Source organism: Eschscholzia californica, unplaced genomic scaffold (assembly GCF_041429995.1).
Source record: "Eschscholzia californica isolate CP2 unplaced genomic scaffold, dmEscCali1.0.p SCAF_2, whole genome shotgun sequence".
NCBI classification, from domain to species: Eukaryota; Viridiplantae; Streptophyta; class Magnoliopsida; order Ranunculales; family Papaveraceae; genus Eschscholzia; species Eschscholzia californica.
Genome location: NW_028238309.1, coordinates 38,370,171 through 38,390,048, shown reverse-complemented (window position 1 = coordinate 38,390,048; position 19,878 = coordinate 38,370,171).

Sequence of the window (19,878 nt, the reverse complement as noted above, 5' to 3'; positions counted from 1 at the left end):
TCCGAGTCCGTACCTGCCCGATTGAAAGAGCTTAAGCGGACGGACGCAGGCATAGGTCCTTACCAGGTGATTTGATCGAGTCCACCCGGTTATATAGTATGTCTGATCCGTTCGTTTATTCCGCCCATTATACATGTCTTATATGATTGATTTTAAGCTTATATTATTTGATTTTAGGCATATATGGTAGATTTTAAGCCTTTAGATCTGTAGGGTTAGCTAAAATCGTTAGATTTCAAGAGTAAAAATATACAACGTTAGAAATCACTTTTCTTAATCTTGTCTTTGCCTCTTTACTTTTCTCTCTCCTCCAAAATCTTATAAGTGACCCTAGATTCTACAATACACCAATCGTAATCCATGAGAAGAAGACTAAAATCGACCGTAATCCATAAGAAATTTCGGTAATTTGTTCATTAGAGATCGCGCCCGACCGACCGATACCCGGCTTGCCTTACTATCAAAACGGTCACGGACGGACACTTTGTCGAAGAAAAATGTAAATTGTCCGCTGGTTTTGTCTGGATGTCCGAGTGGACACTTAGGACTTGTGCCCATTTCGTCCGGACTGGTCCGTTTCCCGCCCATCTGGATCGATTCCCACCCTAAAACTTAGGGGTGAGCGATGGTCGATTTTTTTTCAGTTTTGGTTGAAGCTGAAGTCGAACCAATAAGCGGTGGTTTGACTAAATCGTCGGTCGAAGTCGAGCCGATTTCATTCGGCTGACCGACATGGTTCGGTTCGGTTTGGTTCGACTCGGTTGAGTTCGATTGATCGATTTAACCGAACACAGTTTACAGAAATTTGCAAACTAATGTTATTGATTTCATTGCATATATCGAAAATAAAAATTAAGGTTTCATCGTACTTTTCCACCATTATATATACCGAAAATAAAAATTAAGGTTTCATTGTGGTACATAGAAAATCAGTTGAGACTTACTGAAACCTATCGATCAAATTGAATAGGTTGTGGTTGATGAAGCCGACAACAACAACTAGGAAGGAGGAAGGATAATAGATTTTGAAGACTTAATTATGGTTTTTCTAAAAAAAATCCTCTTTAGTTTGACACTTTCTAACTTTAAAAAATTATTATCAACTTTTAAAAAATTATTATTTCCTCTTTCCTTAGGGTTCGGTCGGTTCGGTTTCTAGAAACCCAAGCCGAGGTCAAACCAAACCGATTTGGATTGCTCGATTTTTCGACCGAATCGAGTCGAACGATGATCGATTCGACCAAAAAATCGATTCGTGCAGTTCAACTTGGTTTGGTGTGACCAATTGGTTCGATTTTTGCTCACCCCTACTAAAACTGCTTACAAATTGCTAGGCCCCAACCACGAAACCGTTGACAGAAATTACCAAATTTTGATCATTTCCTTTTAGTTATCTAGTACTGATCCTCACTTTCATCCGGTCGTCAAAAATATATTTACGAGTTATGGTACCAGTCGAGCGTCTTCTAATTGCTTAAAGCTCGTGACTTCATTTCAATGTTTTCATTGATGATATTTGACTAGTTGTCGACAATCCTCCCTGGCTGGAAAATCATTTCAATGTTTTCATTTATGAGACATGATTGGTCGTCGACAATCCTTCTTGACTGGAAAATCACTAAGACGATGATGAATATTTAAGATTATCAATTATATTCCAAAGTGATACTGATGCATTTTCTGTTTTTTTTTAGATTCACATAGATATTACAAAATCGAAGATAATTACTAAAATATAAAGGCCGCTAGTTTGGAGAAATAAAGGTGCAAAGACTTTGTTGAAATTTGGTCAATTTTAGTTGACAAATTAATTTCTAATTGTTAAAGGAAATTAGGGAAGGGTGGCTGTAAAGGCACCTGGCCAAAAGGCTGTTAGCGGGCGGTCATTTCGTTGACTCGGTCAATGACTATTGACCCGAGTTCTCTATAAGCACCCGATCAACTAACTTGGGTGAAGTTCACCTCCGTTTTCTTCTTTTATCTTCTTTCAAAACAAACTTCATTTTTCTTCCAAAACAAAATCCTAGGTTGTGCACTACTACCGACAACCATATCGAAACCTACCGGCGGCCACTCAAATAAACAAAACCATCAATCCGAGTGAGATATTCATCTTTCAACTGTGTTATATCATATTTTTAAAAGAAGTAAAGGTCCACTATCATCGATATTCTTAGGTCTCGGATCAGCTGATCCCTTTGGTCATCTTTGGTCCCGGATCAGCTGATGGGTTTTGTCCTCTTAGGTCCCGGATCAGCTGATCCGTTTGGTCCTATTAGGTCCCGGATCAACTGATCCGTATGGTCCTCTTAGGTCCCGGACTAGTCCAATCTGTCCGATAGATTTTTATGGCAAATTAAAATTTTCATCTTTCATCACTATCCGTTTTCACCAAATAATTCTTGATTCTAACACTTAGAGAGCGAACTGACTGATTGAGAGCAAAATTTGAGATTCGGTTTTGAGCTTTAGAGAGATAAAATGGAGGTTTTTCTCCAAATTGATTTTCTAATTGTGAGGTATAAATAGAGGTTAGGGTTAGGTGAGATGAGGTCGGGTGCTTACAGATGAGGTTGGTGCTAACAGAGAAATTAGTTGTTGGGTCTGGTGCTAATAGAGCCCGCCCACCAACAGCCTTTTGGCATGGCCTTTAGAAGCACCCGTCAGGGAAATAATAATTTTAAGTGAGTCTTCTCCAATTGATCTATCTACCAGACCAAGTCGGTTGAATAATGTTCTCTAATACAACCATTTCATTCTCCTACAAATTCCACCAAATCAATCACTAGAGTAACCAAAATTGATAAACCTAACACCAACATGGAAACCCTTACTATAAATTAACCAATCAATAAAAAAGTGTAAACAAGGGATCAAACCGGTAAGACTTAGTTGAGTTTGATTTAATAAGGGGACACCTCTATAAAGACATGAATACTAACTCTAATTAATCTAAGGACCATAAACAAATACAATAATTAAAATAGAAAACCTAACTGACATTCATCATCATCATCATCATCATCGTCATCATCGTACTCGTCGTCGTCGTCGTCATCATCATCATCATCTTCTTCTTCTTCTTCTTCTCATTCTAATTCTTCTTATTCTTATTTCTTTACGGTTACTATAAGTAAACTACTCCCTCCGTCCCAAATTAAGAGTCCCATATTGGTAATCCAACTTATTTTCATACTTTTTCTTCTTCCATGTTTACCCTTATTTATTTGACAACTTTTCTTCAAGTAATTCAAGGATTATAATTTCCATTCTAGAAATACATGCAATTTTTCTTGAAGTAATTAACTTTTCTTGTAGTAATTGAAAGATTACAAAGAAAAACCAACTTTTGTATTGGAAAATGCCAAATATCTTAATTAGCTTAATTAATGCACCCTACATTAAGAATATCAAAGAAAGGGTATTCATGGAAAACTAAGGGATTTTATATGATATATTAGGAATGGGACTCTTAATTTGGGACATCCAAAAAAGGAATAGTGGACTCTTAATTTGGGACGGAGGGAGTACAATTTTTTACAACTTCACTATCTTGTTTATCAAAAACCCTAGATGGTTGAGGAAGATAAATCTCCTCAATCTCAACCCAAAGAAGTTTTTTGAGGTGTTTCTATAGTAGGAATTAATAATAATGATGAGGTAAAATCATAACTTTTACTATTTTATTGTTTCTGTTCCCTGAGATAGCTTGGAAGAATCGAAAACGATTTCATTAGTAAAATTCGAGGTGAAAGAGATAACTATCAGGATTTCGTGGAAAACACACGAAAATTTTATACTTCTTCTGGAGTTTTACCACGAAGATTTTGGATGTTTTCTTGTACTTTGGCCACAAAATCTGCCAGTCGAGGCCAAGTTACCAGATTTCGTGGCAAGTCTTCTTCTGACTTGCCTAATTTTCGTGGGACTAGGCAAGTCAGAAGAAGACTTGCCACGAAATCTGGCAATTTGGCCTCGATGGGCAGATTTCATGCTAAGTACTCTTGTTATTTTTGTTTTTTTATTTTTGTTTTTTTGCCTTTAAAATTCGACATATTTCGACGAGAAGTCAAGTTGAATTTGGATCCTATTTCGACAAGAAGTTTATGCAACAATTTCTTTGGATATTCTTGGTACCATGATAAGCAATGTCCTCCCAACTCTCTCTTTACAAATTTGTGTGTGATGAAGAAGCAGTAGAATAAACCTTAGGGTTTGTGGAAGAAAAGATGGAGGACTTAAAATAGAACTTCTAATTCTTAGAGGACATGAAAGAGAAAAATCATAGAGTGATGTCCCCTTAAAAACTGTTGTCCATATAAAATTTCTACATAAAGTAGTTGTCCACATAAAGTAGTTGTCCATACAAGAAAAATGGTTGTCTATGTATTGGCCACCTTCAAAGGAAGGGAAAACATCTAGATGCTCAGTCTTTCGGGGCAAAAACTTATTATTACACAAAATAAATTGGACTTCGAATCTAGAATAGATGAATGATTCTCTCAACAAAAAATAGAAGAATAGGTGAACGATTTAAAAGATATTAGGGAAAAAGAAATTTCCAGTAGCTTTTTGCCAGAAATTCGACATGTCTTCCCATTATAGAATCAAGAGTGAATACAAATTATGTAAACTTCAATCACAAGAAGTCACAATAAATTTCTATCTGAAATTTTCTACGACTTCTTGTTATCCAACATTTAGTCCTGATATATAGTTAACATCACCTAAAATGTATAATATGCAAAAGTAGCTTGTCCGAACTTAGTACAACTTATAATAGGATATTTAGTTATGACTAAGTCTTCTAAATTCAATCTATTTAAAATAAGAAAAAAACATATAATGAATTGTGACGGTTGAAGTATCTTTGAGAAAACTATAATATTAAATGTGTATTGGCCCGTGTTTATAAAATTTTAAAGGACACTACACATTCATGTAGTTTTATAGAAGGGGAAATAGGTATTTTGGATTACAAAATTATCATAATAACTAAAAACACCTAAAAATTTTCTTATTAAGTAGAAGTTACCAAAATATTATGGGTAATAATAGGTCAAGTTTGAAATAATTTTGATAATTACTATTTAGGTCATTTTTTAAGGGTGTTCCTAAAGGCACCGGACCAAAAAGTTGTTAGCATCCATCTCTATTAGCATCGGACCCAACTACTCATTCTCTGCCAGCACCGTCTAACTATGTAGGCACCGGTCAAAGTGGAGTTAACCCTAACCCCTCTGTCATCTCTCACAAAATCTGAACCGAATTCAGCACTTTCTCTCTCTAAGCTTTGAACAACCGAACTTCTACTCACGGAATCGCTCATAATCTCACAAATCTCTCCCAAAATATCTCTCTAGAATTCACCCACCTCCTCAAACACTCATCAAAGATCAATTCCTTTCTTTTGCATTTCATCATCTTTCTACATTCTCTATCTCTCTTGAATTTGATCGGTTTTTAGGGTAATCTTTTGGATTTAACTCGGAGAAATAGTTCCAGCTATTTGAGAGTGGGGTTTTGAATTATAGTAGAAATGATGGAGGTTTAGTGAAGTAAAAGAAATTAAACAATACCCGAAACTTGATTTCTTCCTATGATCCATTTTACAGAAAATTGTAGAAGAAGATGAAAGGGTCACAGAAAGATTCATCAGAGAAATTGATTTGGGAACAAATGGTAAATACAAAAAGTCCTTTAGGTAATTGCATCATTGTATCTTCCTCTTTTTCTTCTCCAACTAGAGTTCTTCCCAAATTAATGGTCTGGTTAATTATTTTCGGTTCATTAACATAAGTTGTTTACACATTAAAAGTTGTCTTTTCTTCTTCAAAACCCTGTAACATTGAGGACCCATTAAATGATCTTTCTCGCATTTCAATCTTACCTCAAATCACCAACAATAACAATTTCTCCTCCTCAAACTCCATTAATGGTGAAAATAGATCTCTGGGTAGGAACAAAACCCTTTCAATAGTTGAAAATATCCCAAAGAAACAAGGTTGAACCACATTGTATTTGGAATAGCAGCTTCATCAAATCTACGGAAAAAAAGGAAGAACTATATAAAACTATGGTGAATGACACCCACATTAAAAACCAGGTGCTTATAGAGAGCTCGGGTCAATAGCCATTGACCCGAGTCAATAAAATTTCCGGATGCTAACAGCCTTTTGGCTCGGTGCCTTTAAAAGCACCCATTTTTTAATTATTTGGTTCCTAAAATACCTTTACCCATTAGAAATCACTTTCTCTCTCAAAAACCCAAATTTCTTTTTTAGGGTTTTCCTTCTTTCTTCTCCTTCTTCAAATCTTCTTCTTCTTCGAATCTTCTTCTTCTTTGAATCTCTTTTTCTTCGATCGTCTTCTTCTTCTTCGAATCTCTTCTTCTTCTTTGAATCTTCCTCTTCTTCGAATCACTTCTTCTTCTTCGATTTGTTTCATCAAGTTCTATTCGAATAAGTCATAGTCGACATAGAAAGCGCTAGTGACTGTTGTTGTCGATTTTGGCTGGAAACTTAGTTGTTAAGAAGCAGCAACTACATGTCGATTTGGTGGTGGATTTCAATTTCGAATAAGAAGCAGCAAACCTTAATTAATTAAGAAGTAGCAAACTCTAGAGAGATGTTGATTTGTGTCATCAAACAGAGAGAGAGATGTATGGTTGTTGTTGTATGAATTTAACTTTAGATGTTTGTTACGTATTTGAATGACATACAAATGAAAATTTTGATAGTTTGGAGTTCGAATTTTCTTGACGAAATCGAGTTTGCAAGATCTCCAACCCGAAATCACATATGCAATGCTTGCAAATCATGTTTGCAATCTATATTTTGCGAACACAGTTTGCAGTTTACATTACGCAAACACATGTTTGCAAAATGTTTGCAAACACTTGTTTGCGAAGCAGATTGTTGCAAACACATGTTTGCAGAACTTGTTTGCATAACAGATTGTTGTAAACACATGTTTGCAGAAAAACGTAAGGGAAAAAGCGTCATTTTTTTCTGGGTTTTTTCTTTGAAAAAAAAGTATTGAAAGTGGATCTTGTTAGAATGCTAATAAAAAATCATTTTTAAATATATAGTTTTTATAGAATTCCGACATCTCAAACAAAAGTTAATCGATTTAAAGTTTAAAGAAAAATAAATGAATTTAGTTACACAAAATGACAAAAAAAAAATTAGTATTTTGTATACTTTTCGACGTGAATAATAATTTTCAAATGCCGAGGCTTTGGGGAATAAAGAAACCTCTCCGGGGAATAAAGACTTGGTCAATCAAGATCGACTTAGAGGAAATACTTTTTCTTAACCCAAAAATTCACTTGGTTGTTTTTAGCCCCCTAATCTTCATCTTCCCCTCTTCTGCCCAAAACTTAATCATCTTCATCGCTCCATCCCACTGTTTGTCTCCCCTAAACTCCATCATCTTCATCACTCCATCTCACTATTTCTCTCCCTGTCACCTTCTCTCTCTCGCTCTCCGTAGATATCTCCATTTCAATAGATCTATCTCTATCTCTCACAGTAGATCACTCCCTCGTTCTGGATCTAGAATAGGAAATTATGGAATTGGAAGTATAAGTTCAACGCGGGTTGTTGATAAATCAAGTATTGAATCAATGAAGATTAAGAAAGTGAGTTCAAGTTTTGATTCAGAAGATATGAAAGGGAAACTTCAGAAGTTTTATTTTACTATGATGGAACAATTTCAAGAAATACAGTTTGTCTTGGTAACAAAGCAACTACATTAACTGGAATGAGAAGATTAGGCAACACCATCAGGGATACTTTAAGAACAATTAGATCGGATCCTAAGTATGTTAGGGATCATCAAACTATTAAAGATTAGCTTCTTTGTATTTGGGGTAAGATGAGAAGGAATGATTATTTCCAGTTCCCCTCTCTAATAAAGGCCGCGGCTTTGGGGAATAAAGAAAAATCTCCGGGGAATCCATGTTTCTTTGTGAAATCTCTAGGGAATATTTTTTTATGGGGAACACATTTTTTTTTATAACTTACACCTCTTTCTTCTTCCCCTCTTCTTTCTTCTTCTCCGGAGAAAAAACTTATTCATCTCATCTTTTTTCCTTCTCTATCACTTTTCTTACTTATCTTCCCCAAATCTCAAATACATACTAACCTTATTTCTTTAAAATCAACAACAAAGTTAGAGAGATAAAGAGGAAAAAACATTCTAAACCCTAGAAATCATCAAACAAAATATTTTGAAGTTCTTAATACATTTTCCATGGGATGTCCAAAGCAAGTTTCTTCCTCCATTAATCCTCCCCAAGATAAACACATTATAAACCCTAAAAATCAATTAATTTTGAAACCCTAAAACATATTCACTTCTAAACATATTAGGTTGTTCTCCTATGTTTTTAGGGTTTAGTGATTAAAAGAAAACAAAGCTTTGAAAAATTAGATGAAGAAAAGAAGAAACTTGGAAAGAGTTTAGGATTTAGAACCCTAGAAAGATTTTGCTTAAATTTATAAAAGTTCTTTCTAAATTCGTTTATAGGATCTTCTAAAAATTTAGTTTTGTTTAACTCTAAAATTGGGAGCCCTATAACGACAAATAGATATAAAAAAAGTCAATCTCAGTTGACCAATTTTGTAGAGAATTTTTATTCCCTAGAGATTTTATTTATTCCCCAAAGCCGCGACCCTAATAAATTACTTATCCTTTTCTCTCTAGATTTGTTTTTCAGTTAATAAAAATAGTACTTTTGCATCATTGTTACTATAGATTTCTGCCGGCAAGTTCATCACAGTTGCTTGTTGTATTATTTTTTTTCTTCTGATTTTGTTTTCTTTCTACTGTTGTTGCTGATCACCCAACTTCTTAGATGCTTCCTTTTACTGTTGTTGTTTGTTTATTGACCACTAACAAAGATGAAGACCAGGGATTGAAATATAATAAAGTCAACTTTTGGACCTAAAATAAAAAGGACCCCTAAGTCTAATATTTTTTACTAGAGTCTTTATTCCTCAGAGATTTTTCTTTATTCCCCAAAGCCGCGACCTTTTCAAATATGTTGTGCTTTTTTTATTGCTAGGTTTCCACCGCGTCCTACGGACGCGAAAGATCCCTCTTGGCTAACGCCTTTCAGGAAGAAAAAAATAAAATTAAACTACAATTTAAAACGAATAACTTACCTCTAACATCTTCAAAATTATCCTCTGCAAATTAAAAACAATCCAAAATTAATTACAATCAATATAATTAACTTCAATTTAATTCTTAAATTCAAAACAGAGGAGAGGAAGGGGGAGAGAGATACAACCGCATGCTTGTGAGAGAGAATATAGGAGTGGGGATTTTGAACAGAATTTGAAGTCTAACCGAATTGATATTGAGGGGAAGTGTGTGCAATCATGGGAGAGAAAAGTAGAGAGATTCGTGGGTGTAGTTATTCTAGGGAGGTTGTAACCAAATATTCAAAAATACTTCATTCTTGATACTATTACCGTTCTCTTTTGACTGAATTTACACGAAAAGGGATTTTATAACAGCCGTCAGATCTGATCTTTATGAAAATCCCAATAAAAATAGACGGTCAGACTTATCCCCTGAGTAACCGACTGACCTGTTTTAATATAATAGATGAAAATCCCAATAAAAATAGACGGTCAGACTTATCGCCTGAGTAATCGACTGACCTGTTTTAATATGATAGATTTTCTGTATTATTTTGACCTATATAGTTAAAACCCCTTTATGGAACTTATACACGTGCATATCATATTTTTCAGTCCCAAGATAAGATTTCAACTTAATATATTTCCTCTTTCATAAGACTAGTGTGTGCTTGTATGGTTGGAGAATTTAGAAAAGGCCGCAACTTTGGGGAATAAAGAATAATCTCCGGGGAATAAGTTTTCTAATGAATCCATATTTTTTTGTATATTCTCGGGGACATATTTTATTTTAGTCTAAAAACTCACTTGATCAAACATTGCCCCCTAATCTTCGACCTCTTTATCACTTTCACCATAACAACTTCCCATCACCATCATTACAATCACCATTGCCACCTCTTCTTTTTCCTCCCTTATCCTCTCTAACCCATTGCTACTCTCTCTCTCCTTTTCTCTCACTGACTACTCTTTGTCGTTCTTACTCTAGATATCTCACCCTCTCTTTCATTGTAGGTCAATCTCATTATTTCTCTCGTTGTAGCCATACCTCTCTCTCACTATCTATATCTCTCTCGCAGTCTTTATCTCTCTTTCTCACAGTCCCTCTCTCTGTCTGTATAGATCTCTGGAAATCACAGAGTTCGTGGCTACGTAACGTTGTGCGGTCACGAAACGTCAGCACAAAATGATTTGTGGCCACAAAATCCTCGAGTGTTTCACCTGAAACCCTCCTCGATGTCAGGTTCCAACGAAGGGAACACTCCACTTTGTCGGAGTGGTGTATGTGCGAGAGAAGGAAAGATGCAATGAGAGATCAATTAAGAAACAATGAGTAATTGAGAGAGAAATTAACAGTGGGAGATCGAGAGACATAGATACTGAGAGAAATAGAGAGAGATAGTTGATGAGACATGAAAATGTCCCATCTGAGTCTCTTAATTTGGACAAGTTAGTCTATCTAGGGCAAGCTACTCTCATGAATTATCTCTTTTTCTACTCAGGTACCTTTTTCAGAGTTATATGTGCAAAACGGATAAAAGTCGGAAAAACACAGACGAGGGGTATTTTGGTCATTTGTTGATTCTGATATCGAGATTAGTGCTCGGATGGAAAGTAGAGACCAAGACGAACCCGTAGGCGAAAACGAAAGTCAAATCGGAGTCCGGATGAGCAAATTAGAGCAAGTCAAAGTTCGGGTCAAAATAGGTGGACCATGAGTCAAAGCCTCTGCTGACGTCATCATGACGTCAGCATCATCACCTTCATCACCAATTATTCAGCTTAAAACCGAGACTTCCCATTTTTTGGGAGTTTCCATTTTTTTCTTAGCCGACTCCATCAAAAACCGACTTCAACGATTCAAAAGAAGAAAAAGGAAATAATGAGAAGAGAAAGGAATGTTTCACAAACCGAGATTTAGAGAGATAATCTCTCGGCTAAACCGAAATGGATAGAAGATATTCAGAGAGAGAGAAGATGAAATCTTTCTCTTAACAGTAGAAAGAGAGAGCTGTGTTGATGAAGACTTTCCTAACCGAGGAGATCAATGAAGGAAAGTTTTTAAATGTTTAGAAAGAGAGAATGAAAACCGACAAGGAGATAGTTGGGTTTATTATTTTCTTACCATGTTCAAAGATTTGAGAGAGAGGGAGTCGGCCATGGAATATAAAAAAACAGAGAAGAACAACTGATGGTGTATCTCGGCTGGGGAGCAGAGTTCTTCATACTTCTCCCTCTTTTCTCTTGAGCTTCATTACATATATTATAGAAAGAGAGAGAGGAGAAACAGAAACCATCATTCTGTCAATATGGTGGGGCCAAATAGGATAAAATTAATGTGGCCATAAAAGTCAACAAATGCAACTCCTTTGCATTGTTAGCATACCCTATGTCCTGCCATCCTTGTTTCAAGGAAGAAAAAATGAAACTTGACATTAATGGGTGGAGAAAAAAAGGGGCAAGCATTTATTGTTGGTTGATCTTACGGGTGGTGAATGAAGGCTATAAATAGCCATACTCATTCACAAGTTCTGTATCCAATCTCAAGTGAATTCTCCTTTGTATAAGTGAGAGAGTGAAAGAGAGTTTGAGATCAACAGAGAGTTGTATAAGTGTGTGAGGGTGAGAGTTGTAGTGAGAATTGTAACCGGGGAGTACACTAGACTTTGTGTACGGTAACTCGGGTAAGTTGTAACTTCATATTCATAGTGGATTTGCTTGGTGCGGCTGAAAGAGGACGTAGGACTTGCTCCGAACCTCTATAAATCTTGTGTGTCATTATTCTTCATTTGCTTCGTGGTTATGTTCGATTTATTCACCATTTCATCCAAGATCCTGGTTTTCCGCATTAGAGAAAAACTCTAAGTAGACTGATCACCTATAAGGAGTGGTTATTTTTTCTCAACAACTGGTATCAGAGCTTCCGGGTTAGGAATTGCTGAATTTTTTCTGTTGTCGGTGGACGGAGTTACTATTCACGTGAATAGTGTTTTTGACGTGAATAGTGTTTTCCGGCGTGAATAGTGTTTTCGCCGTGAATAGTGTTTATATCGGTGTTGGAACTATGGATGATAAATCAGATAACGTTGCAAGGGTTCGGGTTTTCAACGGTAAAAATTTCTCATATTGGAAATCACAGATGGAGGATTATTTATATGAGAGAGATCTTCATGCTCCATTACATGAAGTGGCTAAGAAGGGTAAACTCGATGATGAAGAATGGGCTATTCTTGACCGCAAGTGTGTTGGCGTGATCCGTAGGTGTCTTACGGAGGAAGTTTACAACAATGTCGAAGAAATATCTACAACAAAGGACTTAATGGACACTTTGGAGAGACTCTATCAGAAGTCGTCAGCCTCAGGTAAAATTATGTTGTGTGAACAATTATTTAATTTAAAAATGAATGAAGGCGAGACAGTATCTGCTCACCTTGGAAAGTTTAAATCAATTATCTCCCAACTTTCTAAGGTTGACATTACATTTTCGGATGAGGTTAAAGCATTAAGGTTGTTATCATCATTACCGTCGAGTTGGGATACGGCTGTGACGTCTATAAGCAACTCGGCGGGTAGTGAAAAACTAATGCTAGAAAATGTAACGGCTATGATACTCGGTGAAGAAGAGAGGAGACTAGAACGAGGCTACACCGCTTCTAGCTCTTCTTCAGGATCCGTCTTAAGCATGCAATATGATAGAGGCAGGAATTTTAATAAAAATTCAGATAAATCTAAAGGTAAATTTAGAGGCAAATCTAGGGGGAGATCGAAATCCAGGCCTAGAGGTGTGTGTTGGACATGTAATAAAGAAGGGCACATGAAGAAAGACTGTCCAGAAAGAAAGGGTGTTAACAATACGGGAAATAGGGGTGATCAAGAGGTCCATGTAGTTGCAGCTGCAGAGGACGATGCAGTCTTCATTGTTAATGACAACAATGTGATCACCGAGAGTTTCCTATTACTCTCCGAGGACGGTATGAACGAGTCTTGGATAGTATACTCAGGAGCTTCTTTCCATGCTACAGGAAATAAGGGGATCATGACCTCTTACAAGGAAGGGAACTTTGGCCAAGTCTTCCTTGGTGATGGTGAAGCATGTGATATCATCGGTGTAGGTGATGTGAACGTGAAAGTCAATGGTTCGATGTGGAAGCTGAAAGATGTGCGACATGTTCCAAATTTGACGAGGAACTTGGTTTCTGTGGGCCAAGTTTGTGACGACGACTATGAGGTTCACTTTTCTAAGACAAATTGGAAAGTGACCAAAGGAGCTATGGTATTAGCTCGAGGACTTCGAAATGGTACTCTCTACCGAGCTTCAGAAAGACCTACTCTAGCAGTGGCTAGCAGTGTTGAAGATGTCAGACTATGGCACAAAAGGTTGGGACATATGAGTGAGAAGAACATGAAGATTCTGCATTCGGCGGGTCATTTGCCGGAGGTAAAATCTGTAGAAATGGGCTTTTGTGAAGAATGTGTTCTGGGAAAGCAAAAGCGGGTGAGTTTCAACAGAGGCGGCAGAAGCTTGAGAAAAGAAAAGTTGGACCTGGTTCATACAGATGTATGGGGACCAGCTGATGTCTCTTCTCATGGTGGTGCTCAATACTTTGTTACCTTCATCGATGACCACTCGAGAAAGGTATGGATTTATTTTTTGAAACATAAATCTGACGTGTTTGATGCATTCCAGAAATGGAAGGCATTGGTTGAAACAGAAACTGGTCTGAAGCTAAAATGTATAAGGTCGGATAATGGTGGTGAGTATGACAAGAAGGAATTCTTACAGCTCTGTGCTACTAATGGGATACGTATGGAGAGGACGCTCCCAGGGACACCACAGGAGAATGGAGTAGCTGAGCGTATGAATTGGACACTAAATGCACGAGCAAGGTGCATGAGACTGCAATGCGGGTTGCCTGAAGCTTTTTGGGCACAAGCTTTAGAAACGGCTGCTTATTTAATCAATCGGACACCCAGCAGTCCATTAGATATGAGGATTCCAGAAGAGGTTTGGACCGGCAAGAAGGTAAACCTCTCTTATCTGAAAGTTTTCGGATGTGTTGCTTATGTTCATCTTAATCCTACAGAAAGGAAAAAGATAGGGCCACAGGCAAAGAAATGCATTTTCATTGGTTATGGAGGTGATGCATTTGGATATAAATTGTGGGACTATGAAAGTCACAAGGCAATCCGGAGCAGGGATGTAACCTTCAATGAAGATGTATTATACAAGGACAAGGATGCAACACGGGTCATAGGTGAAGGATCAATTACTCAAGTCGACAAAGAAAAATATGTTGACATGGGTGATACTACAGGGATGACAAGTAAAGTGGTGGAAGAAGCAGAGACTCCAGGTGAAGAGGAATCTCAGATGCAACAGGGAGACACTCCACAAGCAGTGGGAGTTTCTTCCCCAGCTCCACAGGACCAGTCAGGTGTTCAGACCGAGACATCTACGGTGTTCGTCCCAAGGAGATCATCACGTGTACCAAAGCCGAATCCAAAATATGCTAATGTGATGGATCATTTGTTACTGACAGATAATGGTGAGCCAGAACATTTTGATGAAGCACTACAGGACGAGGACTCAAGCAAGTGGGAGTTTGCCATGAAAGACGAGATGGATTCACTTGTGCAGAACAACACATGGGTGTTGGCAAAATTACCAAGAGGTAAGAAGGCATTGGAGAACAAGTGGGTTTATCGGAGAAAGTCTGAAGCAAATGGTGACATTCGCTACAAAGCGAGATTAGTAGTGAAGGGGTTTCAGCAGAAACCAGGTATCGACTATAATGAAATATTCTCCCCAGTTGTGAAGATGACAACAATCAGAGTGGTACTCGGTCTAGTGGCTTCAGAAAATCTCTTCCTTGAACAGCTAGATGTAAAGACAGCATTTCTTCATGGAGACCTTGATGAAGAAATTTACATGAAGCAGCCAGCTGGATTCGTTATAGAAGGGAAGGAGGAGATGGTATGCAAGCTTCAAAAGAGCTTGTATGGTTTAAAACAGGCCCCGAGGCAATGGTACAAGAAGTTCGATAACTTCATGCTCAGGAACAACTACTCAAGATGTAACGCAGATCATTGTTGCTATGTTCGAAGGTTTGATTCTGGTTACATCATTTTGTTACTATATGTTGATGATATGTTAGTGGCTGGAACATCTCTACAGGAAATCAAGAACTTGAAGGGTCAGTTGGCAGGTAAATTTGCCATGAAAGATCTTGGTGAAGCTCGACAAATTCTTGGCATGAGAATCAGCAGGGACAAGTCTAAGGGTACACTTATGCTTAGTCAAGCTGAATATATTGAACGGGTTCTGAAAAGGTTCAATATGGAGGGTGCCAAACCAGTCGGTGTGCCACTTGGAAGTCATTTCAAGCTTTCCAAGTTGCAGAGTCCTGTGACAGATGTGGAAAAAGAATTTATGGCAGGTGTGCCATATGCATCAGCCATTGGGAGTCTTATGTACGCTATGGTGTGCACAAGACCAGATATTGCCCATGCAGTGGGAGTAGTGAGCAGGTATTCTAGCAATCCTGGTAAGCAGCACTGGGAAGCGGTGAAGTGGATTCTCAGGTACTTGAGAGGTTCCACCAATGTACCTTTATGCTATGGACGGGGAAATTCTGTTTTAAATGGATATGTAGATGCAGACTTCGCAGGTGACCTTGATAAAAGGCGAAGTACGACAGGGTATGTTTATACCTTGGGATCGACTGCAGTGAGTTGGAACTCACGGTTACAGAAGCTGGTAACATTGTCAACAACTGAAGCAGAGTATGTAGCAGTGACAGAAGCAAGCAAGGAGATGATATGGTTGAAAGGTTTATTAGCAGAGTTGGGGCACGAGAAGAAGAATAGTATTTTGTACAGTGATAGTCAAAGTGCTATTCATCTTGCCAAGAACTCAGCCTATCATGCAAGGACAAAGCATATAGATATTCGCTACCATTTCATTCGGTCGCTTCTGGAAGATGGTGAGCTACTACTGGAAAAGATTCTTGGTTCGAAGAATCCAGCAGACATGTTTACCAAAGGGGTCACAATTGAGAAGCTGAAGCTCTGCAAGGCTTCAGTAGGTCTCTCGGTCTGAGAGAGTCGGATAGCCGCATCAAGAAGGTTACGTTAGCACCAATCCAAGTTGAAAGAGAAGTGGTAAATTCTACAATTCCAGGTCACAGGTTTATTTGACCCCAAGTGGGAGATTGTCAATATGGTGGGGCCAAATAGGATAAAATTAATGTGGCCATAAAAGTCAACAAATGCAACTCCTTTGCATTGTTAGCATACCCTATGTCCTGCCATCCTTGTTTCAAGGAAGAAAAAATGAAACTTGACATTAATGGGTGGAGAAAAAAAGGGGCAAGCATTTATTGTTGGTTGATCTTACGGGTGGTGAATGAAGGCTATAAATAGCCATACTCATTCACAAGTTCTGTATCCAATCTCAAGTGAATTCTCCTTTGTATAAGTGAGAGAGTGAAAGAGAGTTTGAGATCAACAGAGAGTTGTATAAGTGTGTGAGGGTGAGAGTTGTAGTGAGAATTGTAACCGGGGAGTACACTAGACTTTGTGTACGGTAACTCGGGTAAGTTGTAACTTCATATTCATAGTGGATTTGCTTGGTGCGGCTGAAAGAGGACGTAGGACTTGCTCCGAACCTCTATAAATCTTGTGTGTCATTATTCTTCATTTGCTTCGTGGTTATGTTCGATTTATTCACCATTTCATCCAAGATCCTGGTTTTCCGCATTAGATTAGAGAAAAACTCTAAGTAGACTGATCACCTATAAGGAGTGGTTATTTTTTCTCAACACATTCATCATCTCTCGCCCATTGATGTTATAGCCGAGAGCTAGAGAGAGAGAGAGAAATCTTCAAGTTTCTGTTTTTCTTTTCTTCTTCTTCTTTTAATTCCTCTCTTAGTGAGAAAGAGAGAGTTAGATAGAAAGAGTTGAGAGAGAGAAAGAGATATTGTAGAGAGAGAAAGATTGAATCAAATTTATAAACTTCATTATCATCTTCTTCTTCTTCTTTCTTTATCATCACTCGGTTATAATTATTAGAGAGAGTTTCTGTATTAATTAGAGAGAGAAAGAGAGAAGTTTGGAAAGATAAATAAAGAGAAAACAGAGAAGGAGAAGAAAAACCAGGGAAGGAAAATTATTTTCTCACCTGGAAATCGTTTCCGGGAAGATGAGAAAATAATTTTCTCTAAGGGTCTGTTTGGCAGAATTTTGGGAAAACAGAAGGAAAATCTTTCCCTAAGGCCCTGTTTGGTTCTGAAATAGTGAAAAAGTTAAGTTTTCTTCTCCCTCTCTTTACTTTATTTTCCAATTTCTTTTATTTAATGTCCATGAGTAATTAATTCTCTATCTAGGGTTTTAGATGAAGTTTCAATAATTATTCTAATGATTAATTTATTACAGTTTTTATTATTTTAACGATAATATCTTCCGGGTTTTTAGACCATCCATGGACTGAAAATCTGAGTTATACAAAGAACAATCGAATTAGACCAAATTAAATTGTCGTTAGAACTGATTATATGGATGAATTCAGAAAACCTAGACTCTCTCCCATTTGACTTCTCCCCATTTGAGTTTCACCTTTTTAATCGTTTTAATATTTTATTTATTTATTTATTTTCAAAACCAAAACCAAAATCAATTTCAAAACCGAGTTACTTCCAAGGTTTAGAATAGGTTTCACTTAGTCTCTGAGGAACGAACCGGTCTTACCGGAAAAACTACAACTTGACACCCGTGCACTTGCGGGTGTAGACCTATTTAGGGTAACCTTTCTAGGCCCATCAAGTTTTTGGCGCCGCTACCGGGGACTAAGTTCAAAATTTGTTCCAATCTTGGAAAGTTTTTATTTTTGGTAAGTTTTGATTTTTGGCCACTTTGACTTGCTTCTCTATTTTTGGTGTGTAGGGCATTAAGGAGCGAAAGAGAAGGCGCAAACAAGGAGGAGGAGTCGAAAAGAAGAAATTTACAGTTTTATTTTTATTTTTTATTTTTGGTGAGAGAGAGACTTAGACTTTTAGTACTTTCTTTTGGATTAAAGTTTTGACCCTAAATTAGAGGGCTTTTAAATTGTAACCGAAAATCAAATGAAGCCTCGGGTTCGGACACTTAAGGGAAGAGTGGCCCGGGTCGTCTACAAAGGTCGTCGCCCGTCTTGAACGGGAGGTAATTTTTCTAATCACCCACGAATCCCCTGTTAGTGGGTACTTTTTATAAGATCTTCGTAGTGCTTCCTCGATTTTCGTGTTTAAAAAAAAAAAAAAAAAAAAAAAAATTGACCAATAGAAAGGAATCAAGTGTAGTTTTTGTAAGTGTCAATTCTCATCTTGTGATCGTGCTTGACCATCATGGCACATTTTTCTAATGGTTGGACGTACCCTGCTGATGATGATGACCTTGATCTAAAGGGACCCGTCATCAACCGAACTGATATAACCTTAAGAGAATACCAACAATTGCGTAAAGACTGGCTTAACCGACGTGGTACGACTCTAAGAGATTATCAACGACTTAACGAGGGGAATAGGCTAGTTGAGCCTAACCAAACTGGTATGACCCTAAGAGAGTACCAACAGATGTGTAGAGACGAGCCTAGCCGACCGGGTATGACATTTGGGGATTATCAAGGAATGTCTGGAAACAGACCGATTAGTGAGTGGAGTAGACCAGAACCTGATCGATCTCGTATGACATTGGGAGAACACCGACAAATGTATAGAGATGGTCAGATTAGTGATGGATATGGTCCGACACCAAATATGTATGAGAGACCTTATAGTCCACACTATTCTGAGACCAATGACTTTAGAGACAGGTATGATCCTAATATGTACGGAGGAAGTTATTATCAAGAGTCTTCATTTAATTACACTAGTGAGCCTTATTATGAGGAGACTCTTGAAGATAGATCTCGATCAGAGTCCGAGAGTCGTCTTATTGAGATGATGTCATAATTTGCTAGTCAAACGAAGCAGAGGATTGAGTCCTTAACTCAAAAGATAGAGATGCTCGAGTCACAGTCATTTGTCGACGAGGAAGGGGTTTCACCACCCCAAACTCAAGAGGGTACTAGGTACGATGACGAGGGTAATACGTCTAACCCTAGTACTAAGTTAAATGTCGACGAATTTACTTATAATATCCTAGAGCCTGAAAGGTCTGATGTTATCTTGCTTCCTCCACCTATGTCATCTCACCATGATAGGACTGCATTAGACGTTGATATCCATGATGATGGCTCAATGAGCAAGTTTGGGGATGACACAATTCTGAACTTTCCGACATTTGAGATTTGTAAGGAGCCAGTCTTAGATGAAAAGCTAAGAAGGCATGATATTATGAATAACTGCGAGGCCGCAGATGTCTTTGAGGACATTAATTACGATAGAGACATGTTGGATAGTTTGTCAGACTGTTTACCTAAGGAAACCATGGACCTTGACGTGGTCCCCGAGCATATTGCCTTACCCTTAGAGTCTAGTTTGACCTTTCACATGGTCTCAGACTCGGTTGTTGATCCCTTTTGGGACACTTCAGATGTCTCCTCGAGAACGTCTATGGAAATAGTGGATATTCAATCCACTAAACTTGCAGATGACTTTCTGCCTTCGACGGATATATTGGCCCTTCATTGTTATGTCGATCCTTTTGATGACTTTCTAGTCATTGGTCCGAGTATTTATGCTTACTTA